A 22,858-nucleotide genomic window follows, 5' to 3' on the forward strand; every position below is an offset into this window, starting at 1 on the left:
ACAGAGCTAACCCTAGGTCGAATCAGTCTGGAGTCGAGTGCGGGGAATCCTATGGTCCCAAACTGGGACTCCAGTCCCGGCCCCATAGCAAAAGGGGGTCATTTCTCAGAAAACGCACGCACACAGAATCGGGTAACGTTTATACAATTTTATACCGTGGTAGTGACTTCCTTCCCCGCCCCCGTGTTCTTAGGATCGGTCTCACTACATAGTACTTTTTTTTTTTTTTTCTGAGCTTTATTTTATTTTATTGTAATTTCATTAGAGATGGTGGGTTTCATTGTTTTTGTGCACAATAAGAGATGACACTACAAAATGATGATTTTTTTGATTTTCAGACAGCTCATGAAGCACCCACTTACTGAGCTTTTTCACCTTTGCAATTTGTTTCAAATGCCAAATGACCACAGAATGAATGCTCAACATTCAGTTCTTCAGCAACTTCTCCTGTATTTGTAAGAGGATCAGCTTCAATCATTGCTCTTAATTGGTTGTTGTCACCTTCTGATGGTCAGCCACTGTGCTCCTCTTCTTCAGGGCTCTCGTCTCCTTGCAAAACTTCTTAAACCACCACTGCACTGTACATTCCTTAGCAGTTTCTGGGACAAATGCGTTGTTGATGTTGCGAGTTGTCTCCACTGCTTTATGACCCATTGTGATCCTGAGTAATAAAATCATTTGAATTTTCTTTTTATATAACATCATTTCCATTGTCTAGAATAAATATAAAATAAACAGCAGATACTAAGTCCTTAGGAAATAAACATAAAGTGAGAAATGTGGATTAAAATAATATATAACATAACCATATTTATTTAAGAATTTATTCCAATATCAAACGACAAATGTTAGCAGTGCTAAAACCACAATTACTTTTGCACAAAGCTAACACAAATTAAAGTAATAATAAATATCTTTTTTCCTCTTAAAATTGACAAAAGCTGAAAATATTGATAATATCTAGTGATGAAGAAATGGGGAAGTGGATATTTACATATTGTTGCTTGTAGTATACTTCGAACAAATTATTTGAGAAGTAATTTAGTAGTACTTGCTATAATTCAAAACAAGCACATCATTTGCATCAGCATTTCAACTTCTAGCAATCTAGGTCATGAAAATAAAAGCCTAAGTGTATAAGGGTATATATGTGCAGCTGGATTTTTGTATTATAAGCAACATTGAAAAATTTGAAACAATCTAAATATACATAAAGAAATGAATGAATAAACTACAATACCACCATATAATTGAGTATTATGCAACCAATATAAAAGACAAATCTACATATTGACTTGGTAGTGCAAAAGCCAAATTTTACCTTAGTAGCCACATAATGACTCCATTCTCAGAAACATAAAAGTGTGTGGTTATTTATACATATAGATTTCTTGCATATACTCAAGAAAATGTCACAAAGGAACTTAACATAGGCCACCTTGGGGAAGATGGAATTTGATGAGTGGGTGATAGAACAAATGTTCACTTAACAACTTTAGATAATTGTTTTAAAGTAGTGGAATTACAAATTATTTTTCATTTTTGTTGTTTTCTAGCATTTTTCTGAAATAGAGAGCAAATAATGGCTGGATCAGGATCCTGGAGGAGACTGTAGAGGAAGGAACCAAGGGTATAAGCAGAAGGACGCACTTCAAACACAATGAATACTTCACTCCGCAAGTGCGTGACAAGAGGGAAGAATTGGTGGGGATGTAGGTCTGCAGGGGTGCAAGAGGTAGGGTCGGAGAGTTAGGAGTGGAGACATCTTGCCTGATGACCCTGCGTTCTCAGTAAAAATGAGAAGGAAACCTGGGCTTGAGGAGAGTGGTGAAGGTTTGGAGTCGTCAAAGAGGAAAAGAGGAAAAGATGCTGACCAAAGACAAGTGAGGAAAAATCCACCTGTGAAGTTTTTCTTATCTAGGCCTAGCGGTGGCCCCTCACTTGCAAGACACTAACAGCAAGACAGGCTAACGATGCAGTCTTGGTTTCTTGCCAGAAAGAGGAGAATGGATTCGGTGGACTGCCATCATTGTCTGCCACGTTGTGACTACCTTAGATGTTTTCTGTAACGCAGATCACTTTTCCTACCCCCTCACGCATCCATATTCAATTTGACACTCACCCATCCTCAATTTGAAATTCGTTTTTTAAATGTTATTATTTATTTTTTTAGTTGACAAAATTGCATACATTTACGGTGTACAACATAATGTTTTACAATATGTATATGTTGTGGAATGGCTAAACCAAACTAACATATGCATTACCTCATACACTTTTTTGTGGTGAGAACATGAAAAATCTACTGTCTTAACAATTCAAGTTTTTTTTTTAATGAAGACATCATACACTTATTGGAGCTAAAAATGACCTTTGAAATAAGCATTGTATCTATTAAGCAAAAATTACTCCTATGGAAGGTGATAGCATGATAGGTAACATAAACATATTGCAAATAATTTTATGTGAAATGCATAAAAGAGCATGGGTGAATAATTTGAACTGATGCATTTTTTTAGTACCAGGAGCTTCTCCAAATTCTAAAATTTGCACCACATTCACGATCTTCAAAACACTATCCAAGGATACACCATGCTTTTGGAAGGACTACACTGCCCTCTAGCTTCAGCATAAGTAATACCGTTTGTGGGGAAAAACCAGCAGTTGAAACATCAACACGGAAGTGTGTGCGATTAACATGCCTCAGAAATTCACTTTTCCTTCTTGAACTGAATGAAAGTATTAAAATTTTAATAAAATTTTATAAATTATATTTATTTTAATAAATAAAATGAAAATATTAGAATAAAGATCACATTTTAAGCAAAGTGTACTACAGTATGTATAACAGGTAACTAATTATGTAAAAAGATACTAAATATAGAAAAAGATGCATATATGTGCATATCTGTACATTATTTTGAGGAGAATCCTTTAGGAAATGACACAGTTGCCTACAGGGAGGCAAACTGGCATCTTAGGGGTTAAATATGAGATTTATTTTTCACTGTGGATCTTATTGTAAAACTTGAACTTTTTGATCATACACATTCATTAATCTTTCCAGTAAGAAAAGAGTTAATCAGTAAAAACTTTACTAATAATTACCTACCAGAGAAGTTTTATGCATCCAAATGTTAAGCATCTCTTTCCAGAAATTACATAACTTCAGATAAGTTATGTAATCTTTGTGCGTGCCGTGACCACTCAATTTAAATTAAAGCATACCTTCCTTAACTCTAGATTACCTTATTAGCTACAGCCCAACATCTTCACAATATAGCCACAAAAAGGGTAGTGTATATTAGCTCACATTTGGATAACAAAACAAATCTTGAATGAGTACACTGTATTTTATATCCTGTTTTTATCTATTAACTATTTTTTTAAGTTGAGAGAAACTAATTTTATATGGTTAAAATATTAATTATGAAAGAGTATACAATGAAAGGTAAATCTATTTCCAACTCAGTCCTTCTCGCCAAAGGAAGCTAGATACATTCTATATATCTTTCCAGAAATTATGCCAATAAGTATTTACTGAGTGATGGAATCAGCAATATTTCAATTGAATGTTTATTCTGTGCCAAGCATCTTTCTAGGTGCAGTGGATAAGGAGTAAACAAAACTGTCACTGACCTCATAGAGTTGACACTCTAGTGAGAGGAGGCAGATAACACATACATAAATTAATACATACATACAATGTCTAAAAGTTATAAGTGACATTTAAAAAGGAGAAGGTCAAAGGAACAGAAGTAACAGACAAGTGAGTTGCTGTTTTATGCAGAGAAAGCTTTGAGAGGATGACATTTAACCGGATATTGGATTCAATGGGAAGGACACATGAGTATCGGGGTAAGTGCCTACCAGCCAGAAAGAACAGCCAGCACAAAGGCCTTAAGAGGGAGTCTGTACAGGATTCAAGAAAATGCTAGGCCAGGTACAGTGGCTCACACCTCCCAGCACTTTGGAAGGCTGACATGGGAGGATCACTTTTGTGGCCAGGAGTTTGAGACTAGCCTGGGCACCACAGTGAGACCCCATCTCTATTTTTGAAAATATACATATATTTCTAAAAGAAAATAAAAAAAATTACAGCTGACTACTTTGTTAGAAACCATGCAAGCAAAAATGAGTGGAGTGAAATATTTAAAGTATTGAAAAAAAAAAAAGCCCACCAACTTAGAGTTATATATCTGGCAAAATTATTCTTCAAGAGAGAGGAGAAATTAAAAGGAAAAAAAACTGCCAAGAGGCCAGTGTGGCTGGTGTGTAAGGCCAGAGTACTGATAAGGAACAAGATCACATAAGGCTTGGGAGACAAATGAAAGATTTGTGTTTTATTCTTACAGAATCAGAGGGTACAGGGGACTTTGGGGGTCTTCAGAGAGGAGAGGTATGACCCAACTTACATTTTTTAAAGGCTCCCTCAAATTGCTAGGTTGAGAATAGACTGGCAGTGGAGGTGGGAAAAGGTAGAAACAGAGATGAGTTCAGTGTCCGATGATGGCATTTTGGACCAGGTGGCTAGCATAAGTTGTGACAAATGGTCATATTCGGGAATATTCTCAAGGTAGGCCCACAGAATTTTCAGGTACATTGAATGCAGACTTTGAGAGAAAAGGAGAAGTTGAGCAGCATGACTGGATACCTGGAAGGATGATGGACGCACCCTCAATTGAGATGCAGAAAACTGCTGAGAAAGCAGTTGGTGAGAAGGAGATTATGAATCAGTGTTGGACATTTTAAGTTTAGAGTATCTATTAGATATCTAAGATGGGAGAAATTACGCTATATGTTTGCTGCTGAGACTGGCTTATTAGAGCAGGAGAAGATGCCGAGGCAGAACAGAGAGGACTAAGAAGGGGAAAGGATCTAGTGTACACATGGAGAGATCTTCAGAGGGGAGAACGGTTGTTCATCTAGACACAACCGGGAAGGCAGGTATGTGGGCACAGGCACAGGTAGGTGGACAGATAGGTTGACAGGAGCTAGTGCAGAGTCTCTTCTGCAAGCTTCTGTTTTCATAGTGAAATAAAGAAATTCTTGTTTGAAGGAATTAATAAATCCCTTTTTACTCTCTTGCTTAAAACCCTCCCCAGGCTTCCTCTCACCATGAGAATAAGATCCAAATGTTTTATCACAACCCACAAGTCCCCGCAGGATCTGGCCCCGCCCACTTCTCTCCATTGCCCCAAATGCTCCAGCCACAGGGGCCTTCCTTCTGTGTCTCAGACCCATGACAAACTCAGACAACCATGGGTTCACCCTCTGTCTGGTACGCCCTCTCTCTTATCCTCATCACATAAGTTTTACCTCAAAGTTCACCTCTCCAGGCCTTTCTTGAACTTCCCATCTAGAGTGTCCCCTCCTCCCACCATGAATTATTTTATTCATTTATTCTGTATTGTCTGCTTCGTCCAAAAAGAATGTGTTTCCTAAGAAACTAGCACCCCTACTCCTGGCTCCCCCTCCCCCTCTCTTCTCTTTCCTGATTTGGCTTTAGTTTTCTTCTCAGTACTCATCAGAACCATATCTGGCACATAGCAGGAGCTCAGTCACTATTTCTTGATGAACAATTTTGACAATTTAAATGAAAAAATGGATATAGAGCATATAGCAGAGAGTCTGGCATATAGTAAATATTTGATAAATGTTACCTGCAATGGTGATGGCAACAAAGACAGCCATGGCAAGAATCAGAAGCACAACTCTGAAAGGCTGATGCCTCCTCTGTACTCTTGGACCAATTCCCTTTTGTCTCATCAGAGGCTTTCATTGATCATGTCCCTTCTTCCTCTTGATAGCATCCTTCCCTTCAAGTAAATATTAGTATGTGCAATATTAGCTCACCACTAAAAACAAAAACAGTTAAAACATACCTTCCTTAACTCTGGGTCATATTAGATACAGCCATGTGTCCTCATAGTTTAGCAATTAAAAAAAATATTCTATACTAGTTCACAACTGGTTAACCAAAACAAATCTTGAATAAGTAGACTCATTTTTATTTACCACTCTTATATATTGACTAGTTTCTTTAAATTGAAAGAAACTACTTAATATTTGCATGGTTACAATATTAATAACTATAAAATAATATTCAATAAAAGATCTATTATCTAATTCAGTGCTCACTCTGCAAAAAACTGGCATATCTGTGTATCTTTCCAGAAATTATATACGCATATCCAGACATATAAATATCTTTTGAAAATACCAATATGCACACAATTCTAAACCTTAGGTTTCCTTTAGTTAATAGATACCATGACTAGCTTTCAAAAGTACACATAAAGAGCTATATCATTACTTTTACTGGCTACGTAGTGTTCCATTGGGTATGAATGTAATGTCATCCATTTAACTAGTTCCATATTTACTGGCATTTAATGTGTTTCCAGTCATTTGTTCTTGTAAAGAATGCTGGAATTAATAGTCTTGTATATGTGTATGTATATTCATGTATACATTTCATATATACATACTTTTTCAAATCTATCCATACATAAATTCTTAAAAGTACCATTGCTGGCATAAAAAGCATATGTGTCTTCAGTTTTTATCAACATTGACAAATTACTTTCTAAATATTAATAAATTTTTTAAATCAGATTTTTTGACTCCTCTACATTATGAACAATTACTAAGTGCTTTGCTTCACATTATTGTTGAGGGATAGCGGACAATTATTTATATTCCCTGTATCAAAGCAGAAAAGGACTGAAACCACTTTTAAAGAAAATGTTAGTACCTACTACGATACATAGTTGTCCCCCCTTATCCAGGGTTTCACTTTCCACAGTTTCAGTTACCTGTGGTCATCCATGATCCAAAAATATTAAATGGAAAATTCCAGAAATAAACAACTCACAAGTCTTAAATTGCACACTGTTCTTTCTGTACTGAAATCTCTCACCACCCCACACAGTAGGTGAATCATCCTTTGGTCCAGTGCGTCTCTGCTACACATGCTACCAGCCTATTGGGCACTTAGTAACCATCTCCATGATCAGATCAAATCCTCTGTCCTGGTTCCACGGTGTTCGTGTTCAAGTAACTCTTATTTTACTTAATAGACTTAATAGTAGAATGAAGTAAATACTACATAATAGTGGTCCCCAAACTCAAGAATTGTGGTGCTGGCAATTTGATATGCCAATGAGAAACTGTAAAGTACTTCCTTTAGGCAGAAAAATGAAAGTTCTAAACTTAATAAGGAAAGAAAAACATAATATGCTTAGGTTGCTAAGATCTACGTTAAGTGAAAGTCTTCCTCAGTAAAACTGTGACAAAGGAAAAAGAAATTCTTGTATAGCATATAGAGGGTTCAGTACTACCTGTGGTTTCCAGCATCCACTAGGGGGCTTGGAATGTATCCCCCTCAGATTGGGGAGAGGAAGGGGAAAATACTGTGTTTAAGACAAAGGAAAACCAAGCACTATTTTGGGGAAAGAGATTCTGTATTTAGAATAGCTCAGTGTTGGAGATAAGTTCTTTGTGCCTCTGCAAAGGCTCCTTGCTTACCCAGTTTGAACCAGTTAGGTGGTAAAGAAGAAAGGATGAGGTCACTCATTGCTCACGCCATAACTTTGAGGACCGATGGTTTTGCAGTGGTGACTGACCTGCAGGATCCTCCTAATGATCCTGAAATTCAGGATCTGTGATAGCTGGGCTCACTTAGAATTTCATTTAAACTTCTTATGTAGTTGTAATTCAAGTAATGTTTTTAAAGTTTTAACATGGATGTCCAAGTTTCAAGCTGGTGTACAAATCTTGGCACACAGCCAGATTGCTGTAAGCCGTGAGAAAGCTAAGAGAGTTTAACAGGGGTGTGCTTTCTTTTGAAGCTGGACATTTTCTTTGATCTTTCAAGAATAAAGTAATTGTATATGGTAAAAAAAAAAAAAAAAAAGGAGCTTTCTCTTTCAGCTAATGAAAGTATCAACACATTAAATGAACTTTTCCAGTCCTCAGCAGTTCTTTCCCCTAAGTCAGCCTCTTAGAAACTCACAGCCTATGGAAACAAGAGTTAAAGACACAGAAAGAAAAAAAACCTAAACTCAAATAGTTTGTCAGGAGCACAACGAGCTTCTTACCTTTCTAGACCGGCCAGTGAGTTTCAACTTTCGTCGTTTGAGGTTTTTTCTTTCTTTCTTTTTTTTTTTTAAACTGTTAGTGTGGTTTAAAAAAAAAAAAAAAATGGTAATTCCCTTCTAGTGGAAAAGTACATGTCCCTGCCTGGTTTCTTCTACAGATTGCAAACTCTTCAAGGGAGGGGGTGGAGGATAGTGTTCAGGGGGTTTTAGCAAACAGCAGTGTCCGGCTATTACCGAGACGGCCGCTCTCTGTCAGGCCACCATCCCGTCCATGCGAGCCCCCCTCCCGCTCGCCGCCAGACTCCGTCAGGTGTGCGCCGCCTGCCATCGCGCTCCCCCGCACCGCGCCGCAGGTGGACTCGTCCATGACGTCACGAGACCGCGACCCAATCAGAGGCGGCGTTTTGGAAATTTTCAACTTAAAGGCGGGTCTGCCCTTGCGCCCTGAAGCGCCGGCGGCGGAGGGTTTTGGCCACTTTCCTGGGACCCAGCGTGAGAAAGCTGGCAGAGGAAGGCCCCGTGGCGGTCTGCGTGCGAGTCCCGCCACTCAGCAGCAGGTAGGTGGCCCAGACCGCGGCGGGGCGCGCACGGCTGCCGGCGGCGCGGGCCCGAGGGGGAGGGGCGAGTGCTCCAGCCTTTCCCAGAGCTGCTTTCCGGGGTTTGCTTGTCTGTGAAGTGACAGGGAAGGATCCGAGATCTGGAAGATAACTTCCAGTTGCGAGATTCACCTAACTCTAATGCGGGCTCGCTGACGTTGAAGACCTTCACCTGCTGTTTTTCCGACATCTGAACCTCCTTACCCATTCCACGCCCTAAAGAAGTCGTATGGGATGGTCATTTTAAGCTTAATTGGCGACCTCTAAACTCCCTGAGGGCAAGGACTAGTCTGTCGCATTGCATTCAATAGGCACTCAAGACTGCATCCATTCAGTCGTGCTAAAAATACTTATCTATCTGCATATATGTATTTTAGTACACCGTAACAGCACTGAACAGACGCTACCGCATTGCCCTGTGGATCTTCCATTCTAGTGGAGAGACAGAACATAAAGTTAAAAATATAGAGTGTTAAGTGGTTATACGTAAGTAATAAATGCTATGGAGAAAAACAAGGAAGGGGAATAAATGAAGTCAGTTTGTTTTAGTAGCCGCTGGTCCTCGACCCCAAGGGCTAACATTTTCTGTGTTTGAGAAATTTTTATTGAACACAGCGTTTAATTACAGAGAATATCAAGATCTGGGATTTCCTGGTTTTAAGGAGCTCCTTATCTAATACATTAGAAGACATCAACATAAAGAAGCCATTACAATAGGTTGTGACAAGTGTTATGATGGGCAGGTGGAGAATGTTTGCTAAAATGATTAGTCCATAGGAGAGATGACAGTTTGAGTGGGGTGGGCTCCTGTCAGGAGAGTCCTGACAGTTTTCACAAGTGAAACAATAGATAAGTTACTTAATGGAAAGGAAGGTCAGAATATTCTAGGCCCAAAGAGGTTAAATCTGTCATTTTGAGAAGACCTTCAAGTAGAGCTTAGGGTTCATGTAGAAATTTAGAGGACGATGAGGTTGGAGAGTGAAATGACATGATCCAGGTCTCATGTGCTATGCTAAGGATTTCATAAGTTTCCAGAAAGTTTTCAAGAGTTTTAAGCAAGAGGGACATAATCAGTTTCATTTTTAATCTATTCTCTCAGCTGCCAGTGTTGGGTGAAAGGGAGAATGAATGGTTTCACAAGAAACTCCCATGACAGGGCAAGAGGCACTGAAACCCCATTTAAGAGGGCTGAATCCTCAAAGCTGGATTTTTCCATCTTTCTCTTATAAGTGGTATATTATTACTATCTTTTAAAATAATCTTCATCTGGGCATGGTGGCTTATGCTCGTAATCCTAGCACTTTGGGGACTAAGGTGGGAGGATCCCTTGAGGACAGGAGTTCAAGACCAGCCTGGGCAACATATGGATACACCACTGCTCCACCCCCTACAAACAATACAAGCATGGTAACACAGGCCTGTAGTCCTGTCTACTTGGAATGCCGAGCCAGGAGGTCACTTGAGACCAGGAGTTTGAGATTGCAGTGAGCTATGATTATAGCCCTGCACGCTAGTGCCAGCAACAAGGCAAGACGCCATCTCAAAATAAAATAAAATGTTCTTGAGAAGATGAAATCTTAAATTATCCTTCCTATAACATAACTTTTATGACCAATTATGCTAAAATGCAGTATTATTATATTTTTAGAGAAGAACTTGGAGAAACTGCCCAAGTTTACTGGAAAATTGACAATAATGCCATCTACCAAGTTGATGGAAGTAATTCCTTCAATTTTGGTAAGATATAAAAGCATCAAAAATTAGTTTGCTATTCTTTTGCTATTAAGAGTACAGAAGGCTTATCAATAATACTAGATTTATTACTAAAGATCAGACTAAGGCTTTTGTAAACTGCTTCATTGAAAATGAAAAATTGTTTAGCCATCATGTATGATACATGAGATAATACATTGATATTTAAAGCACAGTTATATAATTTGTATGCAGACAAATTCCAGACCCCATGTGCAACCACTGTGGTCTACTGCCTTGTAAAAACACATAGGATCATTAACTTGTAGTATATTTTTTGTCTTTGAGGACCAAAACATTTTACCTCAAGGAGAGGTTTTTTCAAAGGATCAAAAAGTTGAAGAAAATACTGTCTTAAATATTTTATCATCCTAGATTGACAATTTTATTTCTTTGGGTAATTACTAGTTCAGAATGAAAACACATTTGATTTGTTTTGTTTAACTTCAAATGTGTTGTTGTTTTGCAGGTCATGTCTTTCATAGTAATGAAACTACTAAAAATGTGTGTGAAGAAATAGCAGCACCAATCATCAATTCTGCCATACAAGGCTACAATGGTTTGTATTCGCTCAGTGTTGCAGAAACATTTTAGTCTTGGGTGTCTGTGCAACATGTATTGATAGTTCTATCCACTGCAGATTCATTTTAAATCTTTGTGTGAGTGTATTTTGTTTGTTCAGGGACTATATTTGCCTATGGGCAGACTGCTTTGGGAAAAATGTATACTGTTATGGGTTCAGAAGATTACTTAGGACTTATGCCCAGGGCAATTCATGACATTTTCCAAAAAATTAAGAAGGTAAATAACTTAGCTGAATTTCTAGTATATACTGGTAAAAGTAGCAACAATGTTAGTGTTTTTCTTGTGTAATAATAAAAGGAAGTAAATTTACAGTTATCTCTTGATTATCCATGGGGATAAGAAGAGAGGCATAACATAGATTTACTTTTATCCCAACAAACTTACTTTTTTTTTTTTTTTTTTTTTTTTTTTGAGACAGAGTCTCACTCTGTTGCCCAGGCTAGAGTGAGTGCCGTGGCGTCAGCCTAGCTCACAGCAACCTCAAACTCCTGGGCTCAAGCGATCCTCCTGCCTCAGCCTCCCGAGTAGCTGGGACTACAGGCATGCACCACCATGCCCGGCTAATTTTTTCTATATATATTTTTAGCTGTCCATATAATTTCTTTCTATTTTTAGTAGAGATGGGGTCTCGCTCTTGCTCAGGCTGGTCTCGAACTCCTGAACTCAAACGATCCGCCCACCTCGGCCTCCCAGAGTGCTAGGATTACAGGCGTGAGCCACCGCGCCCGGCCTTCCAACAAACTTACTTTTTAAAGCTTAAAGTTCTTTTATTCTTTCCCTTGAATCCTGCAACAGTAATACTTTCTACAAAAGTAGTCATTAAGGAACAGGCGTATGTACAAGCCGCCATGATAGGTATACAGAAGGCAATCAAGAACTGTGGGTTGACTGACTGATGAGTAGGAAATAGCCCAATGGATGGCTTAGGGAAGAATGTTCCAGGAGGAGACCTGTATGTACAAAAGCTTGGAGTTGTGAAGCAGCATGATATGTATTCTTTGGACTCAAGATTTTCTGGTGGCAGGGGCATTTTAAACCACATTGAGGGATTTAAATGTGACATTATGCTAGGGACAAAGAAAAGCCATATATGTGACATCAGAATTGCGGTTTAGAAAGATGTAGCTGCTGTGCTGATCACATTGGCTGGGCCTCCACAAGGATTGTGGCTCCGGAAAAGGAACAAATTGGATAAATTGGAGAGCTATTTGAGAGGCAGACTCAACAGGACTTTGTGATTGGAATTTGGGGGCAGGGAAAGGGAGATGTCCAGAATGACGTGCAAGTATTGTTTGCCTTCCTGGATAGCAGGTGGCAGTATTCATTGAGTGAAGAGACACTGAATGAAGAGCAATGGAGATACTGAACATTTTATTTGGTACTTCTTCAGTTTGAGATGGCGGGCAGTCGAAATGCAAATACATGAAAATAAGGTAGAAGAGCTAAGATACAGTTAGTCGATTTGGGCATTAACTACTACAGATCTAAATTAAAGTCATGGGAATGAATGAGCTTGTTCGGTGAACATGTTGAGAATGAAAATAACAGAAGGCCAAGGGCAAAATCTCAAGAAATAACTTTTCAGATGAAGGCAGAAAAAGAATCCATAAAGGAACCCAGGTTTAGCTCTAGAATTAAGAATGAAATGAGGTGAATACGGTAACTAAGGAAAGAGACTATTTCAGGCAGCTAGTGGTCAGTGGTGTCATGGTCTGCCAAGAAGTTAAATAAGATAAAAATAGACAAAAATTCTTTGCATTTAGAAACAAGGAGCTCATTTGCAAATGTAGTTTGAGTTATGTGGTGGAGGTGAAAGCCAACTTACAGGGTGAGATGGCCCATAGAAATGGGGTCTCAAATATATTCGAAGGAATTGGCCTTAGATAGGAGGAGAAAGACCTCTTGAATTGTAACAAACATAGAGGAGAGGATAGGCCTCCGTGCAGGCAGTACTTCTATAAATGTAAGCGTACATTTTCTTTGTGGAATAAGTTTAAGTTTTCTGTGGATGTGGCAGGTGATGGTAGAGTCACAAGTTTGCAGAGTTACTAAGGATTTGAAATAGTCTAGCCATTGTAGGTAATGGAAAAGAAAGCTGACAGGGGGGAGAGGAGCCCTGCCATGTAGCATTAAGGACCTGATTCACGTTGGCAGCCAGTCTTCTGGCTTTATGGCTCTGGCAGTGCTCAGGAAGCTGATAAAGGTTCAGAACGCAGTGTATTCACCTGGGTATACATTGTGTGGTATAGGTGTGAGGCACAGAAAATGGGGCAAATAATTTGAGGATATTGACTTCAAATGTCAAACATAATTAAAATAATGAAATGGAATCTAAGGTGATGAGATGAGAAGCAAAAGGGAGCTGGCCAGAAGAAAGTCATATAACAAGGGAATAGAGTCCCTGGTAAGCTAAATAGCTTTAATTGGATTAACCTAATAAATGAGTTGGGAAGGATGGCAACTGGAGTAAGTGCAGAAGGTCTAGGATTTAGGTTTATGAGTTTCAGATAATGACAAGGTCCAGGGGTGGCATTGGGAGCAAACGAGGTTGAGCTAAAGGTTATGGGAGTCAAGGACATTTATATGACTAGGCTTTTGCAGAATGGGCTGTGGAAAATGCTGCTCATTTCAAGCAGAAGGGCAGTGTGTGGAGAGGCTTGAGAGAGCACGTAGTATGTTCTGGAGACAACAGATAATCTGGAGAGGCAATGTGGTAGGGTAGGCTCTGAACTTGTAGGCATGAGCTCAGCCACCAACTGGCTGTACAACCTTAAACAACTTCTCCAAACTTGTTGGGCACCCAGTTCATATATTAAAAGGATCTAGTAAGAGAACGTAACCCATAGGGTTGTTGAGAGGATCACATAAGATGAGATGGTACTTGTACCTAGTAAAGGCGCAAGAGAACAGTGGAGACTGTGAAACCTGGGAAAACACACATACTTAAGAGTCAGGCAGAGGAACAGAAACCAGCAAAGCGGAGTGAGTAGTAAGGATACCCAACTGGGTAGGATCAGAAGCCGGAAACAGAGGGGTCCCTGAAGGGATGAGGAGCCAGTGGATAAATGATGAGAGAGAACAAAGTAGGAAAAAAACAATGGTAGCTAGAGTGAAGTCTTATTTATGTTTTAAAAAACTCAACCAGAGAGGCTTGAGCATTTGTGAAGCAGAGAGGAGGGAGTCTGTGGAGATGACAGATGGACACATAACTGAATGAGCAAGTCTCAAGAGAGAAAGGAAGCAATGAGGTCAGGGGCACTGGTGGAGGCATTTGCTTTACCAAGGAAACTGGAAGGGAGTTGGCATTGGGAAGTACTCTGTGAAAGATTTATTTGCTGAGGGAAGTTCAGATGGGCTACCTGTGATATTACCTGCGATCTGTTCCTTCCCAGTTAGGGCTGGTACCCACAGGGGGTCGCTACGGTGATGGCAGCAGCAGCTGTCCCTCCTGTCTAATGACAGATTGTTTCAATGGTTGTAAGTCAACAACTTCCTTTCAAATAAGTCCCAAAGAAGCTTGTAAGTAACACTTCAAATAAAAAGTGAAATTTAAACAGTAGTTTGATCATATTATTGGTACTATGGGGTTAAACACTCATTTGAAAAGTTTGAGTATATTTTCTGATCTTGGGATGTCCTTTTTTCTTTTTTTTTTTTTTTTTGAGACACAGTCTCACTCTGTTGCCCAGGCTAGAGTGAGTGCCGTGGCGTCAGCCTAGCTCACAGCAACCTCAAACTCCTGAGCTCAAGCGATCCTCCTGTCTCAGCCTCCCGAGTAGCTGGGACTACAGGCATGCGCCACCATGCCCGGCTAATTTTTTCTATATATATTTTTAGCTGTCCATATCATTTCTTTCTATTTTTAGTAGAGGTGGGGTCTCGCTCTTGCTCAGGCTGGTCTCGAACTCCTGAGCTCAAACGATCCGCCCACCTCGGCCTCCCAGAGTGCTAGGATTACAGGCGTGAGCCACCGCGCCCGGCCTTGGGATGTCCTTAGACTAGTAAGATATCAAACTAGGCTCAATAAAAATTCTACCAAGTGAGTGGCTTTCAAAAATAGAAACTAGTTACCTTGTTTGAAACCAGACCTCTGTGACATAATTTTGATTTTTTTTTCTTTAGGCTAAAAGAAAACGAAGAGTTACTTGGTGCCTTGGCAAAATTAACAAGATGAAGGACTCAAACTATGCAGGTGGATTTCAAATGCCAACAACTATAACAACAAAAACACATAAGCCTGCTATAACTAACTCTATTAGGAGAAATTGATGAATGTGAGTTCTTTTTCAAGTGAATCTACTTGTAATTTTAAAATTATAAAAGCCTCCTTATAAAGAGAAGCTAGTTATAACTTAGTTAATGTGATAAACATGATTTTTAAATAAAGTGTGTATTCTGTATGTGATTACAATGGAGACTATTTATGATAAAAATAAGTAATTTTAAGAAAATAAACATTTATGAAGTTCTTTATTAATTCCAAATCTCTTAAGAGTGATGCACTATAGGGGAAACACACAAGAGAAAGGTGTTTTTGTTTCTTTGTTCTAATCATTATCCAATTAAATTACTAATGATATAACATCTACCTTAAACATTGCTAATCTTGAAAGGATAGCATTTACATAGGAATCTGTTTCAAAATTATGTCTCCAACATTATAATCTACTTTGGGGAGCATTTTAAAATCTCCTTACGGGGACCAAATTTCAAATTCAGAATTTGTCCTTTTTACCTATATTTCATTAAGGATCTTATATTTTATCACTCATTCATACCAGTTATCTTAAGTCACACAACAAATGAAAGACCACATCTCTTAATGTATTTTTGGCATTCATACTCTAAGCATGTATTAGCTAATTTGAGCTTATTATTTATTACCTCTGATTGAATTTTTTTTTAGAGATCTTTGACTTAGGATTTTCAATAAATATGTTTATGGATAAATTTCTTTTTCCCCTAATTACAGCTCTCTGTTCAGAGTCTGACTTTTGCAGTAACACTCTTGATACATTAACTGAAATAGAGTGGAATCCAGCAACAAAGCTGCTAAATCGGGTAATTCAATGATTTGATACAACATAATCTTTTTCCTCTTTTTAAAATTCTTTTCTGATTGGATTTTGTTGTTGTAGCACATTACTAGCTCTGACTTAATTTCAGTAACAATTGTGGCACTGAAGAAGGCTTCACTCACTCTTTATATTTATACTTGATACCTATGAGGCATCTAGAGGAAGGCTAAAAATTTCATAAGGCAAGTGTGTACTAATAGGTAAAACTTTGCTTCTAGCTCTTCACTAGCAGACCTTGGTATCTATGATGTCTGTGAAGTTTCTGTTTTGCCTTAGGAAATACCATGAGGATAAAAAGATTGATTTTAAAAGTGTCAAAATTCTCAGGCAGATAGAATGTACAGCTGGATACATTAGGGAGGGGTCATTTTTCCAGATAATACTGATAAAGATATGTAGTCTCATCAAAACTTTAAGAAAGAAGGAATACTGTGGTAAATAATAAAATAAGTTTAGATTCCATGTTTACCATCTAGATTGTTCATGTTCAAAGACACATAGTTATATAATGTATTTATTAAAGAAAATTTCATTTTTTTTTTTTTTTTTTTTTTTGAGACAGAGTCTCACTCTGTTGCCCGGGCTAGAGTGAGTGCCGTGGCATCAGCCTAGCTCACAGCAACCTCAAACTCCTGGGCTCAAGCGATCCTCCTGCCTCAGCCTCCCAAGTAGCTGGGACTACAGGCATGCACCACCATGCCCGGCTAATTTTTTCTATATATATTTTTAGCTGTCCATATAATTTCTTTCTATTTTTAGTAGAGGTGGGGTCTCGCTCTTGCTCAGGCTGGTCTCGAACTCCTGAGCTCAAACGATCCGCCCACCTCGGCCTCCCAGAGTGCTAGGATTACAGGCGTGAGCCACCGCGCCCGGCCCATTTTTTTTTTTTTTTTTGAGACAGAGTCTCACTCTGTTGCCCAGGCTAGAGTGAGTGCCATGGCGTCAGCCTAGCTCACAGCAACCTCAAACTCCTGGGCTCAAGCGATCCTACTGCCTCAGCCTCCCAAGTAGCTGGGACTACAGGCACGCGCCACCATGCCCGGCTAATTTTTCCTATATATATATATTTTAGTTGTCCATATAATTTCTTTCTATTTTTAGTAGAGACAGGGTCTCGCTCTTGCTCAGGCTGGTCTCGAACTCCTGACCTTGAGCGATCCACCCGCCTCGGCCTCCCAGAGTGCTAGGATTACAGGTGTGAGCCACCGCGCCCAGCCGGAAATTTCATTTTTATTTTGGAATGCAAGTGCAGTGCTTCTTATTATCATTAGTTAATGCCTATAAAGTACCACAGACAAAGTGCTTTTGTGTTCCTGAGACATACTCTAAAGGTTTGTTGTTTTTTCAAAAATCCCTGGTGTAGGCTTTTTTTTAACTTGTAGTATAACTCTTTCTCATCATAGTAGAGAAAGTAGAGATAGGCCTCTTTGAGTATGGTAAAACTTAGCCATACTCAAACCCATACTATTAGTTTTAAAAATCAATAAATAATATCTGTTTCCCTTCCTGAATTCAGAGCCATCTGAAACATAAAATAGGATTTGGGAAATTAAATTATCAGCTGTATTGCTGAAGAACTTGAGGATTTGTAGCCAAATAAACTTTCCAATGTGCACCCTACCTTCCCAGTTGAACTGTGCCTGTCAGGCACAGACAACATGATTTATTTCTATGATTTGTTTTTTATTCTACTCCTTTCAAAATAATCTATTCTAAATGAGTCACTTTACCAAAATGTAGACCGTTAGAAAGTTGTTAAAGAAAAGAATGGCTTAAACCACCAAATGCATCAAAGTTAAATTAATTACTTAATCCAAATTTTAGTTAAAGAAACAAAGCATATATGACATGAATTCCCTCTGATTGGAAAATCTGGTTTTGTTTATTATAGAAAAATGTAGAAAGTGAGTTGAACTCACTTTGTGCTAACTATGATAACCTGGTAATAGACTATGAACAACTAAGAACAGAAAAAGAAGAAATGGAATTGAAATTAAAAGACAAGAATGATTTAGATGAATCTGAGGCTCTGGAAAGCAAAACTAAAAAAGATCAAGAGGTAAGAGAGATAGAAAATATGAAACTACTCTAAAGTATACTTTTGAAAGAAGTCTCATTATCTTTTCTGATAATGTAAACATTTATTAAATTTTATTTTTAAATTCACAGACAACATTATGTTTTAATTGTGTACAGCATGATGTTTTGAGGTATTGTGATACGGCTAATCTAGCTAAATAACAAATCCACTGCCTCACATAGATATCATTTTTGTGGCGATAGCACATAACGTCTACTTTTTACAAGTTTTAAGAATATAATAGGCCGGGTGCGGTGGCTCACGCCTGTAATCCTAGCACTCTGGGAGGCCGAGGTGGGCGGATCGTTTGAGCTCAGGAGTTCGAGACCAGCCTGAGCAAGAGCGAGACCCCACCTCTACTAAAAATAGAAAGAAATGATATGGACAGCTAAAAATATATATAAAAAAATTAGCCGGGCATGGTGGTGCATGCCTGTAGTCCCAGCTACTCGGGAGGCTGAGACAGGAGGATCGCTTGAGCTCAGGAGTTTGAGGTTGCTGTGAGCTAGGCTGACGCCACGGCACTCACTCTAGCCTGGGCAACAGAGTGAGACTCTGTCTCAAAAAAAAAAAAAAAAAGAATATAATATATTGTCATTAACTATAGTCATCTACTGTACAATAGATCTCTTGAAATTTATTCTTCCTATCTCACTGTATTTATGTATTATCTGACCAAGATTTCCCTCTCCCCCTTCCTCGTAACCACCGTTTACTTTCTCTTACGAGAGATCGACTTTTGTAGGTTCTGCATTTGTGTGAGATCATGTACTATATTTCTTTCTCTGACTGGCTTGTTTCACTTAACATAATATTCTTCAGGTTTATTCACATTATTGCAAATGGCAGGATTTCATTCTTTCATATAATTCAATGGTAGTGCATTGTGTCTATATACCGAACTTTCTTTATCCATCCTTCCGTTGATGGACACTTAGGTTGGTTCCATATCTTGCCTATTGTGGATAGTGCTGCAATAAACATGAGAGTGCAGAGCTCTCTCTGACATACTGATACGATTTCCTTTGTGTGTATACCCAGTACTGGGGTTGCTGGATCATACGGTAATTCTATTTTCAATTTTTCAAGGAACCCTCCTCCTATTATCCCTACAATCCCACCAATATTATAAAAGAGTTCCGTTTTCTCCACATACTTGCCAAAATGTTCTCTTTTATCTTTTTGATAATAGCCATTCTAACTAAGTTGAGGTAATACTTCATTGTGGTTTGGATGAGCGATGTTGAGCATTTTTTCATGTACATGTTGGCCATTTGTATGTCTTCTTTGGAGAAACATCTCTTCAGGACTTATACCCATCTTTTAATAGGGTTATTTGGTTTTTTGCTATTGAGTGTTTTGAGTTCCTTATATATTTTGGATATTAATAGTTGATCAGATGTATAATGTGCAAGCATTTTCTCCCATTCTGTAGATTGTCTCTTCACTCTGTTAATTATTTTCTTTGCTGTGCAGAAGCTTTTTAGTTCAATGTAATCCCATTTGTCTATTTTTGCTTTTGTTACTTGTGATTTTGAGTACTTATCCAAAAAATTCTTGCCAAATATCCTGTCTCATTAGTGGTCCAGTTAGATTTTTTATTTCTTTGTAATTCGGTCTTGGTAGGTTACAGAAATGTATCCATTTCTTCTAGATTTTCCAATTTGTTGGCATATACTTATTCATAATAGTCTCTCATCAGCCTTGGTATTTCTGTGGCTTCAGTTGTAATGTCTCCGTTTTCATCCGTATAGCTAAGCCCTTTGAGAAACGAAGCTGTTTCCAGGTTTACACCTGGGAGTGCAATTGCCAGATCTCTCACCTGTGTGTTGTTAGGCACTCTCAAAACAACCCTCCTAGGTCTGGGGCTCCACAACTTCCTGCCTGAATCCAAAGTCTCCCACAAAGCATTTTGTCTGTAATGGGTGCAGAATTCTCATGGGTGGATATAAACAGGTAACCTCCTGTTCCACCATCTTCCTGATATCGCTCAGAAGTATTCTCTGAAAGATATTTATTTCTAAGATTGAGATATTCAGTATCTAACCATTTTTCAGATGTACACACAGTTTAGAGAATGTATTTAATTCATTTATGTTGTTTTAAAAATAGTTGAGTCATATTTGTTTCCCTTGTGCTTACACAAGACAAGAAAGAATTAAAAGCATCTATGGGAGCGTTTGGTATATCTGCCTCTTGGCAGATTTATATTGAGGAAATAGTTTCCTTATAGTTCCTATATTATCAATATTTAATTTATTGAGCATGCCATAAATGTGCCTAGAGCATAGCCATTTCCTGCTGAGACCAATATGAATTTAAATATCTAATTGACTGTTTTATATGTGGATGTTGCATATTAATGGATTCCTTTTCCTTAGAACGAAAGTATATTCCTAAATAGTTAAAACATTGGAATAACTGGAGAAGCTGATTTTGCATATTTTATTTTTCTTTCTCCATGTAAGAATGTTATTGTGAAAATTAATATACCTAATACTAAATAGTTTTAATGGAACTTTTAGAAATAAAGCATATGACTCATTTTCTAAGTATGTAATATTAATATTAAGCTACATGTTAAGAGACCCTAATCCAGAAACTGTCAGACTATAGAATCACAAATTATCCAAAAGATTTAAGGGACTTCTTAGTGCAATGTGTCCTTAACCTAGAGTCCACAGACACTATGAAATAATTTTATAAAATTTTTAAATGCATACTCATTTTTCTAAAACACGAAACCACGCCTGTTATCAGACTTACAAAGTTATCCATGAACCAACCCCCCACGATATATAAGCCAGTGCTTTGATATAGTTAAAATATGAGTTAATTTGCAGCTACTTTTTAGATTTCTGTATATGGCTAGTCCTAAAAGACATTCTCCCTTTTCCCTCAGTATCATTGCTTACTTTCCCACCCTTGTTTTCTTTTTAAGGGAAAAAAGAATTCTGTGCCAAAGCTATTATTTCCATTCTTCCTATAAATTAAAGTTAGTCCTACATTTCACAGGTATGGTATTCAGAGAGGTAAGAGTCTATAAGTTCTCCACAGGGTTACATTTAACTTGTTTTAAAATGTACTTATTAATAAAGTGAAAAATGTCATGAAAAGAACATTGGATTTCAATCCATAAAATTGGGTTTTATTGAGGGAGGTTGTCTAGTGTCATGGTTAAGAGCATGGTCTCTAGAGCAAAGCTGCCAGGATTAAAGCCCTAGTTTTGCTACTTAAAAACTCACTGCAGATCCAAACCCATCATGAATTATTGGCAAGGCCTCGAGCAAGTCATTGAATCTCTCACAGTTTCCTATATTTCTCCACCCTTGAGATAGAGACCAGGTGCTCACTAAGGTCCCTTCTGACTCCAAAATTTCATCTGATGTTTGCATATTTCTTATTGGTAATAATAATATTACATAAAACTATGGGCATAAGTATGGCAACAATTTATCTAATTTTTTTCTCACATCATTAATATAACTAGTTGATAATGAAAATTGAAGCTCATTGAATTGAGTCAGCACACTGAGAGATTACAAAATACCGCAGGGTATATAACTTCTTTCACATCCCCTCATTACTTCCCTTTTAACCCCAGTTGAGGAGGAAATTAATCCTACTGCCTTCATTTTTAAATGGACACAAAATTTAAGGTTACCTAAAAGATTATGTAATACTTACCCTGTTCAAAAACAGTCTTGAAGGATCTATTCCATGTTACTAAAACTATAAGTCTATGTGTAAGCAGCAAAATATGTTCCCAAACCTGCACTTTGGGGAAGAGTTTAACCAAAGGGAATAAAAGTCAAATTATGGCAGTAGGACACATGGTCATTTTCCTTGTTTTACTGAGGGTTTTGTCACAAATTATCAAAGCTGTGGGTAATTTTCAAGTGGGAATATAGTAATATAGGATACTTAAATAGTAAATTTTAAAGCGAAGAATAAAAAAGGTCAAGTGTCATCATGCTGAGGAACAAGAAAAATCTTAACCATTTACCTATTCTGATCTGGTTTATTTAATTTTATAATTTTCACAATCTCTAAGATTTAAGTTAAATATTTCATTTCACCTGCTGAAAATTATAGTTGAAATCTGCAATATTTTCTTATGTAGCAATGGTTAACTCTTGATAGGATCTTATGTTTAAATCATTTTTGGTTTTCACACACTTTCTCTTTGCTCAGCAACTTAAGCAGCATGTCATTGGGAGACTACACTTTTGTCTTTACAAAAGTTAATATTTTCTGTATATAAGAACCAAACTTAAGATGAGGTGCTATTTCCAATGAGAAGTGGGAGAGTTTTTCTTTCTAAATGGTTACTTCCTAAATGTTTTCAAAAGTTAAGATTATTTGGCCCTTCTTTATCGATAAATGTGATTTTCTTATCCAGACAGTAAAAATAGGAAAGAAAAGGTCAAGGATGGAAGCCACTTTAAATTATAACTAGTACAGATGTCTGAGACTGCGCTGTACAATAGGGTAACCCCTAACCATAGGTGGCAATTAAGCACTTGAAATGGGACTTGTCTAAATTGACTTAAGTATGGGAAAAAGAATGTAAAATATTTCATTTATGTTTTTTAATGTGTCTGCTAGAAAATTTTGAATTACATATGTGACTCACGTTATTTTACTATTGGACAGCACTGACCT

At 37.9% G+C, this 22,858-nt stretch overlaps 1 long non-coding RNA gene and 1 pseudogene across 1 annotated transcript; one reads left to right on the forward strand and one right to left on the reverse strand.

Annotated features, from left to right (window-relative positions):
• Positions 1-475: 475 nt before the first annotated feature.
• Positions 476-8,417, reverse strand: LOC138393997 (uncharacterized). Its single transcript, XR_011235281.1, has 3 exons — positions 8,103-8,417; positions 5,664-5,819; positions 476-661 (listed from the first exon to the last, which is right to left on the reverse strand). It is a non-coding gene; the product is annotated as an uncharacterized lncRNA (long non-coding RNA).
• Positions 8,418-8,467: 50 nt separating this feature from the next.
• The window catches only part of LOC138393903 (centromere-associated protein E-like), a 64,773-nt pseudogene continuing 50,382 nt past the window's right edge, over positions 8,468-22,858 (forward strand).

This window comes from Eulemur rufifrons, chromosome 13 (genome assembly GCF_041146395.1).
Source record: "Eulemur rufifrons isolate Redbay chromosome 13, OSU_ERuf_1, whole genome shotgun sequence".
NCBI classification, from domain to species: domain Eukaryota; kingdom Metazoa; phylum Chordata; class Mammalia; order Primates; family Lemuridae; genus Eulemur; species Eulemur rufifrons.